The sequence below is a fragment of the Talpa occidentalis genome, unplaced genomic scaffold (genome assembly GCF_014898055.3).
Source record: "Talpa occidentalis isolate TD23 unplaced genomic scaffold, MPIMG_talOcc4v2.1 talOcc4.11, whole genome shotgun sequence".
Classification (NCBI taxonomy): Eukaryota; Metazoa; Chordata; class Mammalia; order Eulipotyphla; family Talpidae; genus Talpa; species Talpa occidentalis.
The window spans coordinates 88363111-88380251 of NW_023601104.1; the positions used below are offsets into that span (position 1 = coordinate 88363111).

Here is a 17141-nt window from a genome sequence, read left to right on the forward strand (position 1 = left end):
AGGCATTTGAATTTGTGATTTCCAAACATTACTGAGAACTCTGTGACCATGAAAACTCTATCTTTGCATGCTTATGAACTATTATTCCAACATAAGGTCATTGCTAAATGACAGAATCTGCATCCTTCCCTTCCCTTATCTATTTTGCCCCTATGCATTTGTGTTAAAAATTCATGGAATCTTAAAGTGTCAAATAGTGGTAAAGAAAAAAAAAAATGCCACCTGACTGGATCAATCAACTCTGTAGGAATTTCTCACTAGAGAGAAGACAGTTGAAAAATAGCTACCTAAAAAGACATTAACAATGCAAGACTCGTCTAACTCTATACAGTCTTGCTCATAAAAATAGGTTGACTTCCTTACAATTTACTTTCCAGTATCTTGAATCATTTACCCAAATATACAATCTTGGTTCACACCTTTGGCTCTTAGTGTATGTGCATCCTTATAAATGGTTCCTTTCTGATTTAACTCCTATTCATTCTTCAGGTCAAAAATGTAACCCCTTATCAATATAATCCCTTATCAGAAGCTATATTGAGCCAACAAACATATCACCCGCCATCTATACTACCTGTTGTCTTCATATGTATCATTCCACCTGTTACATATTATCATTAATGTATATGTCTTATTTCTAGAATCTTAGTTCATGAAAGGTAGATTTGCCTTGCATTTAGCATTGCCTTCCACTCTTCCTCTAGAGACTGAAACAACATAAATGAACTTAATCGCTACTCCTCTCTGAAGATACAAAAGATCTGGTTGTTCTGAACTGGTTTACTCTTTTGCTCATCACAAGAGAGTATGATGTTGTGAACCTCCCATGTGAACACAAATCCACAAATGGGGAGAATCAACAGATCACTCACATCAATGCTGACAAAAACAAATCCAGAACTGATTGACACTATGATTATTCTGAAGAACATTAGATAATGAAATTTAATGTTCTGAATATTTATAATTTACTCTATGGATTCTTTAGGGACACAATTGTTATATCTTAAGTTTTACTGAGTGTCCAACTGTCCTTTTCACACTGTCAAAGTTAAAAAGTATAATTTCAAGGGATTTACATGAACTACAGAAAGTATGTGCATGTATCATTTGACATGAATAACAAAACAAAATAAGCTCCATAGAACACAATACTGAAGGATATATAATAACCTATAGCTCTTATTTGAAAGGTTTATGTGAATAAAAATAATAAACAGTGTTGTCATGGTAACATAGCTATTCTTAGAATTCAACAATTGATGTATTACTCATTGTTTTGACAGAAACAAGACGCTAAATTGGTCAGAACTTAATCTTGGACCTCCCAGTTTCCAGAACTTTGAGAAACACAATTCTGTTATTCAAGTTACACATTCTCAGGTACTCAAGTTTATGGTCTCCAAAGCTGCCAAGGGGTTCTGGGCCTGAAAGTCAGCATCTGGGGGATCTGCTCTGCACACATTGTTTGGCAAGAGAGAAAAAGAGTTTGTTGAGAAAAAAGTCTGTAGGTAAGTTCAGCAGACATAAGTGATACAAGAGATGAGGGGAAAGCACAAGTGTGTTTGTCCTTCAACAAAACCATGAGCCAAGTTAGAGAACTATTGAGAAGGACCTTTTTCCATTTATGTGGGGAGCTACACTTGGCTTTGGGAGGTTAAGTTTTATTGTGACCCCTGAAGCTCCTTCAGTTTGAAGGACATAGACAGCATTCTCCTGGCAGAGGTTATTTCAGTGACAATATAAAGTCAAGTGGATTGACAGGCAGCAGACATCCACAAAGAAACTGAGAAGAAAAGAATAGGAGAGAACAAATTGTGATCCAATGTGGAAAACTCAGATACCACCGGAATTAACTGTCATCGAAGTAGAGAAAAGCTTAGAAGTGAGCTTGAATTAGGGTCCAAGACTTAGAAGTTTTAATGTAGAGATACTGATCCAGCAAATGTTCAGGATTAATGCTTTATATCCACAAGCCAGCAGGGTGCAGGGACACTGTAATAGGTTTACTCTGCTGATGGCTATAGAAGTTTGTTCTCTTCTTAGTGCATTAGAATATGTTCTCAGGATTCATTGATCCTCTCTCTCTCTCTCTCTCTCTCTCTCTCTCTCTTCTTTCTCCTTCTCTCTCTCAATACACACACACACACACACACACACACACACACACACACACACACTGGGCCCAACCAAAGCCCTTTATTTTCCTTCCTTAATCCTCCTCACACAAATTTTAAAAACACACACATTGGAGGATAATGTAGGGAATATGTGCATTTCTAAAGCTGAATCAACACTCACACCCAGAGTTTGCCGGACAACTTTCTAACAAAAGATTGGTATCTTCTATATTAATTAGAATGAACATGGGCAACCTGAGGATGCAAAGCCTATTCATTCTTTCATTCACAAAAAGAAAGTCCATGAAAAAAAAATAGTTTCTTTTTCTCTCTTAAATCACAAAGCTACCCAGTGTTCTTTGTAAAAGGCAAGACTATTTCCAGTACATACATTGCCGATACAGTGGTAATAAGAATCGTAATGTTAGGAGATGTATATCAATGTGTCACAAGAATTATGTAGTTAGGCAAACAGTCTCTTTAGATTTTCAGTAATAAATTCATACTGGGCTTTTCAGTTTTTTTTGGGGGGGGGTGCTTTTTCTTTGGTCATTCTGACATTTGAATCTCGCCTAAGATCTCAAAGTCAGAACATTCTGAAAATATCCATTTTTTAAAGTCTGAGAGGCATAATCACATGGGTAAAAATCCATTCTGTAAACAACATTTTTAGGTTCAAGGAATGCGCAAATGTACTACTTTATGACACAATTATCTTTATCCCACACATCCAACTCAATGGCGGTTTTTAGATAAAATTATTAGCCAATGTTCTTCTATTACATTACTACTTGCTTTCATTTCAAATTCTACTTTTGAGTGAAAAATGTTTTAGATACAATAGAGGCAATTTGTTCCCTCTGATGGAACTGAAATATGAAGAGCAGCAGTGAAGACAAACTGACAAAACAGGTTACTTCCCTCACTGTCTGAGTCATGGGTTGGGCATCTGAGTCACAGTGGGGTAGTTTCACAGGAAATAATATTTGATGCATTAATAAAATACGCAGGAAGAGTCTTCCCATCTCTGACGAAAACACAGTCAAATAGAAGATATATGGAAAATTGTGTTTGTGTCATTTAGACTTTCTGGTTAGCCCTGAAGAGATGATTCAGTCAGGATCTCTATTTATTTTTTTTAAAGATTTATTTATTTATTTATACAACCACTGGGTACAGTCAGAAGCGCGGGAGGGTGAGAGAACTCACCAGAGCCAGAGAGGAGAGCAGAGCAGGCAGACTGATAAAGTACACTGCTGAGGGGAGCAGTGGGTGGCAGGAGAGGTCTGCGCACCATGTGGGACCCTCGCCCGGTGGCCAGGGATCCAACTGGTGCTGTAGAGGCTGCTGGCAGCTTTGCAACCCAGCGCTCAACCGCTGCGCCACTGGGGAGGCCCAGTCAGGATCTCTTTTTGAGGTTGTAGTTTGGTGAATCTCCTCCATGTGATTAAAACTGAGGTCAAAATTACATGTCTGGCCTATTTAGAATATGTAATCCATGATCTCAGGGAGGTCCATTTCCTGAAAGTTCTAAGTATTTTGTTCACTGAGTGGGTTCAATATATTGAATAGTGAGAATGATATTTCATTCATCTAACATTGCTAAGGAATGAAGAAAGGTCCACCAAATTGACTTCACTTAAGTAATTTTTGCACAACGAAGATAGATTACAAATAAAACCTGATGTCCCTCCACCTGAAATCCAGGTAAATATAACCCAAACCAATGGTCCCTATCTGAATAGACTCAGGAATAATCTGTTTCCTTCAAAGGCATAGTAGCACTGTTGAATACATGGCTATTATTTGGTCCTATAATTTTATGGTGAATAAAATCCTTTTGACCTATCACTTTCTTTCTGTGTTCTTTAGTTCCATTTAAAAATGATCAAAAGAATCAAAGTGGGTTTTATTTTTTTAAAGATTTTTATTTATTTATGCATATAAGAACTGGGGTGTAGGCTAGAGGTGAGGGAGTGAGAGGATTCACCAGAGACAGAGTGGGGGCAGAACAGGTGGATCTACTGAAAATGCACTGCTGAGGGGAGCAGTAGGCAAAACAGGAGAAGCCTGCTGTGCCATGCGGGTTAGCTCCCTGGCCAGAGATTAAAATCATGCTGCAGTGACTGTGGGTAGCTTCCTAGTGATGAGACTTTAACCCCTGCACCACCAGGAAGGACCTAAAGTGAGTTTTAGTCCCCCAAATAGAGATTCCTATTTTGGAAAGCCTTTGGAACATGATAGAGACTTAGGTGGGTCTATTTGTGAACTAACTTTCATCTGTCTCCACTCTACATGTCTTGATTTCAGCCCTAGAAGTGAGGACAATGAACATGCTATACATTTTCTGAGTTGTTAGAACCTTATAATTAGTATGTTATGGGCAATTAGTGTGCCTAGGGTTCTAAATTCTCAAATATGGCTCATAGAAGTCTATACCTTGGACATGCCAGCCTAAGTAGTTAAAAGCAGCTAAAATATTTAGATGGTTTTTGTTTACTGTCTACAGAACTAGAATGATGAAAATATAACAGTAATATTATCAAAACAAAGAAAAAACAAATCACACTGAACAAAAAAGTGGAAGTCAGCAGATGTCCTAACAGTCATTCACCAGGAACAAATAATAGCTAAATATTGCTAAGTAAAGAAAAATAACATTGAGAAGCAAGAGTCAGGGGAATTAGGTAGACAGATTGTAATTAGCAATTACCTAAACTGGATTATGTCCAGGACATAAGGGTAACATCACCTCTACCATGCTAAGAGGTGCCTTGGGATCCTTAATAAACTAAAGTAGGGCCTCCCCAGTGGTGCAGCTGGTTGAGCGCAGCCCTGTGAAGCCTCTGCAGCATGGGTTCGATTCCCAGCTGGCCAGGGAGATTCCCACATGGCGTGGCAGATCTCTTCTGTCGTGCCGCTGCTCCCTCAGCAGTGCTTTCCGTCTGTCTGCCTGTTCTGCTCCCCACTCTGTCTCTGGAGAATCATCTCACCCTCCTGTGCCTCTGGTCTGTACCTCACCTATTGTATAAATAAAAAATAAATCTTTAAAAATAAATAAACTAATTAAGAGGCCCCTCCCCATTTCTTTCCTCTAACATATGGAAGTCTAGTCCTGTCACATACCCAGAGGTCAGTTCTGATCAGCACAGAGAATTTTGGCATATGAATAAAATATACTATTTTTCATTTAAGTCATGCACTAATTCCAATGCCACTAATCTAAAAATATATGCTAATTTGAACACAAGCTAGCCTGAACTATATTTAAGGAAATCATATCATTCAAGGGTCAATAAAATCACTGTTAACTTAATAACAAACAAAAATTATCAGAGAACATCTTAGTGAAATAAGTGTGATGCAAGTTTATATTCACAAAAAGAGCAGGAAAAGTCAAGGTTAAGGGAAGTGGTTTTCTGGCATACTAATAACACACAAATCATGATGAGCGCCCTAAACAGGACCTGGATTTTGATATGCATTCACATTATTTGAAGAAAATAACCTACAAAAGTACTACAAATGTAAACATACATCTCCTCCTTCAACTAAATCAAATTACTGTGTCTTTACTGCACAGGTTCAATATTTGGAACACCATAATGGTGTAATGATATTTAACTCATTCAGCATTGCCCGAAGATGAATAAAGCATTACAACTAAGAAAGCAAGACTTTGACTAAATTATTTTTACAGATAACTGAGTGTTACCTACAATATCATTTTTCTTTATATTTGAAAGAATAAAAATTAATAAAATACATGTCAAGTATTTATTGAACACTTACCAAGTGAAGGGCCCTGGGCTTGAGGCTGTGTCTAAAGTGGATTACATCATTTCATGCTGAAAATGACTTAACCCTGGTGATATATGGCTGGACATTTATGGCTCTATGACTCTAATGCAATCAAGCCCCCAGGGTCTCCCAAGTTATAAAGGGTTAGTTGTTCCTGTAATGCATGTTTCCCCACGGGGGCAAAAATCACAGCCAGATCTGGCTTTAACACTTCATATCAGTGGAAATTCTGGAGGAAAATGCAGGCTTGGGAAGAAAAGAGAATTCAGCATTCAATGAGAAGGGGTCTGGAGTGAGGGAGAGCAGAAGGCAGAGGGGGAGGTAGGCTTCTCAAAGGGAAGCTAAAAGCAGTGAGAGTTTCCATGATCCTTGAGTTCCCACCCTGTTCAGCTTTAGCCCCAAGGTAAAAGTGCAAGACCAGGCTTTCTGCTCACACTTTAAGCGAAATAAAAGGAATTTACTCCAAGGAGTTCATTATTGGAGTTAAGGTGGCAACTTGATGCCTTTGTTCTAATAAAAACAAGAGCCTGCTAAAGATGTGTTCCCTGACTCTTACAAGAGCAGAAATCAGTGTCAGAGCCAAATGGCTGGAACATACAGATTACTCCTGAATACCCCCCAAAATATTCAGAGTAAATTTGAAATAGAAATTTCAATAATTTGGGTATAATAATTCATGTTCAGCTTTGGTTAAAGTGGTTATGTGCCTGTGATTTGGTGCCTGTGTTCATTGTTACAAAAAAATTGAATTATTTCTCCTAAATACTAAAAAGGCTGATTTGTGTCTAAGCAAGTAGTTTGTGCCGATATTTTAACAAGACTCTATTTAAGGAGAATGTGTAACTGGCCAGCTTCGGCACAATCCCTTTCATTTCCATTAACCTCTTTAAGAACAGTCCAGGTGCTTTGGGTTAGTCCCCACACACAAACACACCTCTCCCGAAAAATCTACCGAACAGACTTTGAGGCAATAATCAGCCTTTAATTCTGCAAAACCAAACCTAACAGATGCTAACAAAGCTGCCTTTCTTTCTGGCTGCTGGTGATTCCCATTGTCCTAGAAATCAGAAAATAACTGTAACCTGGGGGAACTGAAAATAGAAGAAAAAAATCCTGCCTGCCCAGGCTAACACTCAATTTTGAGTCAATGGGCTCTGAACAATATTTTTCTACCAGCGATGAGCATCCCAAACTTGGATAAAGTTCAGGCCCCTTTAAAAGAAAAATGCACACTCAGGGACCCTCCACTGATCATTCAAATGCTTCTTTTAACATTATATAAATAGATACAGACATAAAAGTGATTATTCACTTTTGCAAGCCAAACGGATTTACAAATTAAATACAAATATAGAAGAGTTCTAAAATTTCAATTAACAATATTAATTCAAGAAGACCATGGATATCGCTTTGATTAAATGAAATTGCTAGTCACATTGCAAACATAACACTCCTGACCTTTCATAGGCAGTTTCTTCTGAACATGTCATGTTCGTACTACGCAAAGCTCGCTGTGATTCTATTTTTAACTCCAATTTTCTTCATTTAAAACAGTGTGAAACCTTTTTACTTGAAAGTACATTCTGACATTATTTTATCATTTGCATGCCATAAACACAATTCTTTTTTTTAAAAGATTTATTTATTTATTTATACAGGCACCAGGTACAGTCAGAAGTACAGGAGGGTGAGAGAATTCACCAGAGCCAGAGCAGGGAACAGAACAGGCAGAACAAATACACTGCTGAGGGGAGCAGCAGGCAAGGCAGGAGAGGTGTGTCGTGGCATGTGGGACCCTCGCCGGGGGCCAGGGATCGAACCAGTGCTGCAGAGGCTGCAGGCAGCTTCGCAGCCCAGCGCTCAACCGCTGTGCCACCAGGGGAGGCCCACAATTCTTTTTTTTTTTAAAGATGTATTTATGCATACAAGAACTGGGGTACAGGCCAGAGGTGCAGGGGGAGGGTGAGAGGATTCACCAGAGAGAGTGGGGAGCAGAACAGGCAGACTGACTGAAACACACTGGTGAGGGGAGCAGTGGGCGAGACAGGAGAGGTCTGCTGCACACCATGTGGGTAGCTCCCTGGCCAGCTGGGGCTCTAACTCATGCTGCAGAGGCTGCGGATAGTTTCACAGCGCTGTGCTTAATCCCTTGGACCACCAGGAAGGCCCTAAACACAATTCTTATGGTCTGAACCTGTTTTTGCTTTTTTTTTCTCATTAGCCCTCAACAAATAAAGTAGGATAGAGTTGGTCCTCATGTGGTCATAAACCCAACTCAACACAGGCATTAAAATACTGTATCACCCTGCTATTAAGTGATCACAGCTGGATGATTCAAAATGCTTATTACAGTTTTTTGTCGAATTGTCATTTTCATCCACCACTCAGAGTCATCTACTGTTTGCAGACCCCTGAGACTGTGTCCTTGGGGAATCCCTTTCCTGTATGAGCAATCTGTCTGTCTGAGCCAGGTCCCAGTAAAATCAGCCATCCTGAAGTCCAGACCAGGTGTGAGGGACCTTGGGAGTTGGCAATGGTGACCATGATAACTTCTCACTATATTAGTACTCGTTAAAATTCTCAGCTAAAATGATCATTTTGGTTTTCTCATAAGTGGATTCTCAACAGTTTTGAAACTCCTCCTTGAGTATTAGATGAAACTCATTCTACTGAAGATACATGGCAGATTTAGATCATCTCAATTACCATTACCGACATGACTGTCAGTGATCCAAGGATGATAGCTGAGATACAAATCATCTTTTTTTTCTCAATGACCTCCTATTTTCTTTATTTTCAATTCTCTTGAAAGTTAGCAGTCAAATACTGACACACCCAAATCACTATGCAAAGAAAAAAGTGAGTCACCAGGTCTCTCCTGGCTGCTGCTTGGCCTCATCTGGGCAGCAATTTGGGCTCCCTACCCAGAGAAGTCAATAAAGCCCAGCTATTTACAAGAGGAATGGCTGCTGTGTCCCAGTGGGAATCATTTGAGGCCATTTCTTTCACTGATAGAGGAGAGAGATCCACTTACAGTAGAAATGCAGTCAGCTTGCACCTGAATTCAATTACCCAGCCCTAGAACTGGCCATAGTGCTCCCCGTGTTTCGAAGAAGGAAAACTGGATAAAAGGTTTATCTTGCTTTTTCTTTCTTTTTTTTTTTTTTTAAAGAAAAAGTGTCATTAACTGAACGTGTTAGCCTTCATATTAATTGTGGGAAGTTCCACAGTGACAGAATGGGGATTTATTTAATGAGACCCAATTTTGATAGAGTGCACTGTAATTAAAAAAAAAAATTCAGTTAACTTGTCATATATGAAGTTTAACCCCTGCCAATTTTATGTTTCCATTCTCAAAGTTTAGACCAAATTTTTTAAGAAATTGAACATGCTCATTACTAAATAGCATCTTTATTACTCCCCCAAAGCCCCCTGAAAATGATATCCACAAAAGACGGCATTTTGCGGTTATCTTTTTCTCTCTACACCAACAAGAGGCGTACCTCAGAAATAATGGGGCAAGTGTGAAGGCAAGACCCATTGGGAAGGTCCTGAGACAAATCACAATTTTGACATGTTCCCTGGGAAAGTTTGATAGTCACTAAAATCCTCTAGCCCTCTTGTAAATCCTCTAGCCCTACTTATAAAATGGGAATGGTAACATATTTGAGCCTCATTATATGATTGTCCACAACAGATAAGGCCTTAACATTAAATAGTCTTAATTTTTTAAAGATTTATTTATTTATTTATACATGCACTGGGTACAGTCAGAAGCGCAGGAGGGTGAGAGAATTCACCAGAGCCAGAGCGGGGAGCAGAGCAGGCAGAAGGACCGAAGTACACTGCTGAGGGGAGCAGCGGGCGGCAGGAGAGGTCTGCGCACCATGTGGGACCCTCCTCCGGTGGCTGGGGAGCAGCCAGGGATCGAACCAGCACTGCAGAGGCTGAGGGCAGCTTCGCAACCCAGGGCTCAACCACTGCACCACTGGGGAGGTCCCAAATAAAGTCTTTTGTCTATTTTCAAGAAGTTATATTCATGTAAAACCAAATAGGTTTTTGCAATGAGCTAGATTTTCACAGTGACATGACTGAGCCTCTAACTACTTCTTCAAAGTTTACAGGTTAAACATGTCCCTTATATTATGTTCATGATGTTATATTATGGCCTTACTTATTGTTAATTACTGTGTAACTTACTTGTATATTGTAAATTACTATGATCAAAATTTCTTCTAAACTCCATGAAGAATTGAACTGACATGCTTCATTGATGATCTTAGAATAGGTTCCGATTGCCAGGGAGGACATTTAGTAGAAATAAAAACTATCCATCAATAAATATTTTCTTTTGATTCATATTGCTTTAGGTTTATATAGTCCTACAAATATCAGATAGGGATCAATCTGAAAGACAAGCAAAGTAATTTTTTTACTGTCTTTAACATAAACTATGTTTCCCCTAAATGCTAATTTCCAAGCTGAAGAGGCTGAAATGTTAAAATGAACATAAAATTGTATGATATTCACATGGAAATCAGCTGTATCTCAAAATACCATTTTACTGGTTATTGGGCAGGAACTAATTGGGGTGTAGGTGGGGAGCTGGCAAAGAGACAACCACTTGGCAGGGTTATCAGATGCCATCATTTGTGGGGGGGGTGCTGGCAGCTCTGCATACTGGGCAGTATCTTCCTATATGACACAACAGGCTGGTGCTTCTTCTGGTGCCAACTGCCATTGAGATCAGGGGTCCAAGTGGCCTCTTCATTTCAATAAAGGCAATGCACTTGACATGACAGGCTGAGAGCCTCAGAGCGGCCACCAGGGAAGACATTATTCATACATTTAAGTGACAAATGACATTTGCATGCATCCTGCTCCAAACGTAGGGCCTATAATTTGCTGTATTATAGCAGTGAATCTGATTATTACTAGTAGGATGGGAATAAGGACACCTGGGTTTTTATGCCCAGATCTGACCTAATATATAACTCCAGCAAGTCATTTCAGTCTCCTGCACTTTAAACTGGCATTCTAGAATGGGTGTGTTGCCACCTGCTTAGTTGGGGAGAATCCTATGAAAGATCTGACATTTATATGATGCCTAAATACATTTCAGACCAATTTAACTTGAAAGTCCAATTTATAATGACTGACTTAGACTACTTTAGGGAAAACATAAACACCATAAACTGTCATTAAGCCTTTTATGAAAGGCTGATAAGAAACCAACTCGTGTACATGGATGTTAAAGGGGCTACCAAGTGGGAGAAAACTGCCCCATGGCACACTATCTGAGACGGTGAACAATCAGTGGGAACAAAGGTTGCATGAGTAATCTGTTCTGCTTTCCAAGGCTCCTAGAATAAGCTAACTAGTTCCTTTCTTGAGACAAATTCTAGTTAGAATGAGAATGCATCTCATTAAATCTAATTATATGAATCCTTCATTCTCCAATTAATGGCCCTGCCACTTGCTATCTTAGGATGAAACATGACAAAGAGCTACTGGATAAATTTATCATACATGAGAAGAGTTGAAAAACTGGCCTAATTGTGGGGATAGAGTCATCTTCCAATGAAATTGCAATGAAATGATTAAATAAGGAGGAATTCCATCATATTTGAACCAAATGATAGTCTATCAATCTGAGTGAGGAAAAGATTAAATAAAACAAAACATACCTTGTTCCGCAGCTCTAAGAATGAGGAAACATCAGAAAACTTGCGAAGATGGCAGATTTGTGCAACTGCCAACCTATATTTTTAAATGTGTCTTTTACTTCTTGCTACATTCCTACAACATTACTGCACTATGTAGTCAACATCACAATATGGCTTTGCTGTCTATTCCAAGAAAAGTCAGATCCATATGTTCTCTTGTTCTTTCTCTCTTTTCTGTGACATCTCTTCTCTTTCTCACACTCTCATTTTCTTTTTCTTTTTGGTTTTATGAAACAGCATTACTAGTTTTATTCAACAGCTGGAGAAAGACAATTTGACAACATTCATCTATCGCAAAGCCCAGGCCAACCTGCTTCTTTTCCTCCTCTCTCCCCCAATGCGTAGCAGTAATAAAAGCTCAACAGCTCTAAAAGCAATCGATTCTGAAACGGTGTGGTGCAATTACCAGCCCGGATGGCAGCAAAGGCTTCCAGTAAAATAAAGGAAAGACAAATACAGTCTTTGCAGTGGGTCCAGCCTCTGTTGCACCGACAGCCCCACTGGTTACCTGCCTGGTGCCTAGCAGATGAAGGACAGCTGGACAGCAAGGGGACAGGGGAGAGATGTCACCTTTAAGGTCTCAGAGGATTGAGGATAGGCACAGTATTCCACAGTATTCGTAGGTAACCCCCCAACATTGGGGAACTGGACTTGAGATCTTTCAGTAGATTTTTATGTTGCTTTCCATATAAGGTTCTGTGCCTCATGACACCTTTCTCATTACTTCATAATTATAGCCCTTCTCTCCAACCCATCCCCCCTCCCACAAAACAAAGCTAATGAAACTGAATCATTTGAGTAGCCATTCACTTGGGACTTCCAAAGTCCAGACAGTAGACTTCCCAATAAGTTCACTAGACCCTATTTTATTTTGGGGGGTAAAATTTGTAAAGCAAGATATTTTAATGGCAGAGGGTGAAAACCACCATAGCTTTCCCTCTACCCTGCTCTCATCACACTTCCCCTCATGTAGAGGGGTAATGAAGTGGCTGTCAACATACTTGCAATTTAATTAATAGCATGTTGAATCGAGATACATTCATTCTCCGGGGTGACAGCTTTATGGAGTTCACCATTGTGTCAGTAAAGTTATTCTCACTATCCAGGTGCAGGAAGGGCTTCCAGAAGCAGATCTTCTACCTTAAGTGCTTCTGATCCTGTGGCTTTTGCTCACCAGGACCACAATTTGTATCTTCACACACTTGAAATAATACAAAAATTCCTAATTGATTTTACTAACATAAAATTATTGAAACTATTAATTATTAAAAAAAACACAACATTTGATCAACCAGGTTAGAAGAAAGACTGAATAACCCTTCTATTCTCTGTGGAAATATTATAAAACTGCCCCCTGAAAAGACATTCAAAGAAAACATAGTATTGTAGGGGAAAGTGCCACAGAAGCATGCCAAGCAATATGAAAATAATGTGTCACTATATGCTTTTCTGTGATGTTTACAATATTTATCTTCTTTTTAAAATTTGTAATTTGTCATTTTTTTCTCACTCTAAATTAGTAGTCATTTTTACCTTTAATTTTGAATTCTTTTCCTTAAGCAAGTTACAAACATACATTTCCTCTGTATAAGCCTCATAAAGGGCATATTCCCCAGGGCACCCTTGCTCTTTAACTCCATCCTCAGGGAAATTCATGTTATCTTTTGGGCATTACTTGGCTCTCTCCTCTCAGGAATGCCACTGGTCTGGAAGCCTCAAATAAAGATATTTTAACTCGCTGATCACATAGTAGGTTCAGAGTAAAAATCCACCCAGCTAACGTCATTCATACAAAGTTTTACAAATTATTCACAGCATAAACACTGAATTAAAAGACAACATTTCCCAAAACATGTTCATGTTTGCTAATTATGTGGCATGCTGATGGGTTTTCATATATAATGAGTTCTTTGAAGCAATGTGAAACATTTGTAAAGCCCAAGTTTTAATGGGGTGACTAGGGGGGTTCTTTACTGCAGGAATTTTTAGAGCCTTTAATACGTTAATCAGCATCATATGTACCCAAGAGCAAGGATTTAGTATTCATTATTTCCAAAATTTATTTATTCATGATTTCTATTTCTTACGGAAAGGGGACTCTTTCTGATGGACCATCCTGCAGCAAAGAGAATGGGAAGGGGCCTGGAAAATAAATTTGCAAACAGGAAATAGATGTTAGCTTTGCTATCAATCTCAAGACCTCAGGTCTATTAGCATAGTACTTAAAACATTATAATCAAGTTATACCGGTCTATCTCTTTTACATCATGAGCCCACCCTAGGCAAGTGTCATGACTTTACTCACTGAACATCTATCTGTTGTTTTGTTATTCTAGCTACTAATGGGACCTGAAGAGGACCTCAACCTATTACTGTCAAGTGAAGAAGGTAATAAGTAGACCTGAATGTAGAACAGAATTTTTTGAAAGCTAGTATGGTAGAGTAATCACTGTTTTTAGAAAGAGGTAAGAGGGGAATTTGAGTCAAGCCACAGAGAGATGATAACATTTGGGTTGAGGTTGAATATAAAACTGGAGTAGTTGATTTATTAAGGAAGAGTGTTGGTAAAGCAATCTCAAAAACACAAAAAAATTGTAACCAGAAGCTTTGAATTATATCAGTTTCATTTATATCTATACACCATGTCCCTACATGTCCCTAACAAAATGACTGAGACATAATATATGTTCAAATACATTTGCTGAACTACAGTAATTTCATCTTTCTATCCATCCAGTCAGTAAGCATTTCCTTTGCTCAGTTTCCCCTTTTACAAATCACTGATTATACTAATCCATATTAGCCTCACAAAGACGACACATAACAATGCCTCTCAGAAACTGAGAGTACTAAAGGAATGGAAGATTATGGTCAAATTCATAGATATGTCTTTAACAATAGGTGCTTCACAATGGCCCACTCGTTCCATGATGTTCCGTAAAGCCCAAGTATTTTTCCCTCTTACTCATCACTACAGATTAAAATGGTGTTTGGGGAAGATAATGTGACAGTGTTCCCTGTCCACCCACGCTGCGCTGCTGAAGGGGGGCTGTGTTCAGCTCTAGAGCAATTTGTATTTCTCTTTGCAGTTTCCATTGAGGTTAGTTGAAAAGTAAGGACACAGTTAGTGATGCTAGCAGCAGAACACAGAGGTGATACATTTCCAGTGATATTTGAGAGGGGTAATTTGGCTGGAGAAACACTGCAGAGATAAGCTGCGAAATTATGGTCTGCAAACAAATCGCATTGATGAGGTGAAAATATATAAGGTAGAACGCAAATTGTCACCAGCATTAGTGAATCAGGTTTTTTTTTTTTTATTAAAATAAAGAGAATCATGATTCAGGAAGATGCTATGAATTTGACTCTGTGGTTCGCTCTACCTAGAGTGCCTCCTCCATAGTCTTTATCTGGAAAACTTCTAGCCATCCTTCATTACTGGGTTCAGACCTCCTTCCTCAGCAAAGACTTTCCTGCATCTAGCAAAGAAAGCAAGCAGTCCTTTATCTCTGCTCCCTCGATAAGTTGAATCTAACCCTATTATTCTAGAATATATTTAGCTTTGGGGCTTTATCATAAACATATTTAGAGGACTTAAGGCTAAACACAATTTATCATTCCCTAAATCCCCAGGACCTCATATGCTATCTGCCACCAATGTAAACTCAGTGAATGATGCCCATTATTATTATTACTTTGCAAAATAATACATTAAATATAAAGGAGCCAGCTGAGTTTCTGACATTGTATCTATGCAACAAATCCAACTTTATCATGATCTTACCCTTCTCAAAACACCATCTCATCTAGGAAATGTGGTTTTCCTTTCTGCTATTTTATTTTTATAAACACTTCATGCTTTTGACTAGAATGCCCACTCTTCTCTTTTCTACCCATTCATATCTCAGCAATGGTAAAAGTCAAGCTCAAAAAATACTCTCCTTTAAGGCAAACTATGAAATGGGGAGAAAAACAGTACTTTCAAAGCATATAGCTAAGACAGACTATGCATACAACTCCATAACAATAAAAGTAAAAACAATTAAAACTAGGCAGAAGAACTAAATAGCATTTTACCAGTGAAGACATACAACTAGCCAACAAGTGCATGAAAAGAATTCAACATTATTAATCATAAGGGAAATGCATATTAAAACCACAATGACATAATCACCACACACATTAGAATGGCTTACTTATCAAAAAGACAAGCCATAACAATGTTGGCAAAGATGTGGAGAAAAGGAAACCCTAGTACAATTTTGGTGGAAATATATATTGCTGCAACCACTATGGGAAAGTATGGAGGTTTCTTAAGAAATTAAACATAGGGCCTCCCCTCGTGGCACAGGTGGTTGAGCGCAGCACAGTGAAGCTGTTCGCAGCCTCGGCAGCTCTAGTTCGAGCCCAGCCAGTGGGCGAGGGTCCCACATGGTGCTGCAGACCTGTCCTGTCATACACACTGCTCTCCTCAGCAGTGTATTTCGTCAGTCTGCCTGTTCAGTTCCCCGCTTTGTCTCTGGTGAATCCTCTTACACTCCCACACATCTGGCCTGTACCCTGGTTCTTGTATAAATAAAATAAATAAATCCTTTTTATTTTTAAAAGAAACTAAACATAGAACTGCCATAAGATCCAGCAATTCCATTTCTGGATCTATATCCAAAGGAAATGAAATCAGGATATCAAAGACATATCTGAATCCCCATGTTTATTGCAGCATTATTTACATTAGGAAGAATATGGAAACAACCTAAATTCCAGTAAGAAGAACAGTGGATAAAAGACATGTCGTTTATACATACAGCAGAATATTATTCAGCCATGAAAAATAAAATGCTCCTAACATATGTGCCAGCATGGATGGACCTAATATCAATATGCTAAGTGAAATAATCAGAGAAATACAAATTCTGTATGATCTCATTTAAATGTAGAATAAAAAAAAAAGGTGAACTTGTACAGACAGAGTGTAAAGTGGGATGGGGATGGGCAACAGGGGATAGCGGCCAAAGGATACAAATTTCCCACAGAAGATGAGTAAGTACTGGAGAGTCAATGAGAAATATTGTGGTTAAATGTATTATATACTTAAAAGTTAAGATAGTAGATCTTAAATGCTTTCATCACACACACACATAAAAAAACAAAACAAATGGTAATTGTTTAATGTGCTGGAGGTATTAGTTAATGCTACAGTGCTAATCATGTTGTATTATATAAATATGTCAAATCAACATGTTGGACAACTTAAACTTACACAATATTCTATGTCAATTATGCATCCATAAAGCTGAAAAAAGAGATAACCTCATTTGTGAAGACTTCCCTGACTATTCCAGACCTTACTGAGGGTGTTTTTCACTAGCCTTCTCTAACACTAGGATGAGCTTCACTAATTACTGTTGTCAATAGCACCAGAACTTTACACTCTGAATCCCCAATAACATACAGTACCAAACTTACATTTAATTAGATAATGTCAAAGTCATTC

At 38.6% G+C, this 17141-nt stretch overlaps 1 protein-coding gene and 1 long non-coding RNA gene across 8 annotated transcripts in view; one reads left to right on the forward strand and one right to left on the reverse strand.

Annotated features, from left to right (window-relative positions):
- NRXN3 (neurexin 3) overlaps positions 1-17141 on the reverse strand; it is a 1487041-nt gene that overhangs the window by 264334 nt on the left and 1205566 nt on the right. The gene's annotated exons all lie outside the window — the stretch shown is intronic.
- Positions 1283-17141, forward strand: part of LOC119239318 (uncharacterized) — a 54540-nt gene continuing 38681 nt past the window's right edge. For both annotated transcript variants that reach the window (XR_005123806.2, XR_008550460.1), the window contains exons 1-2: positions 1283-1511; positions 13984-14035. This is a non-coding gene — a long non-coding RNA (uncharacterized LOC119239318). The remainder of the gene's footprint in view (positions 1512-13983; positions 14036-17141) is intronic.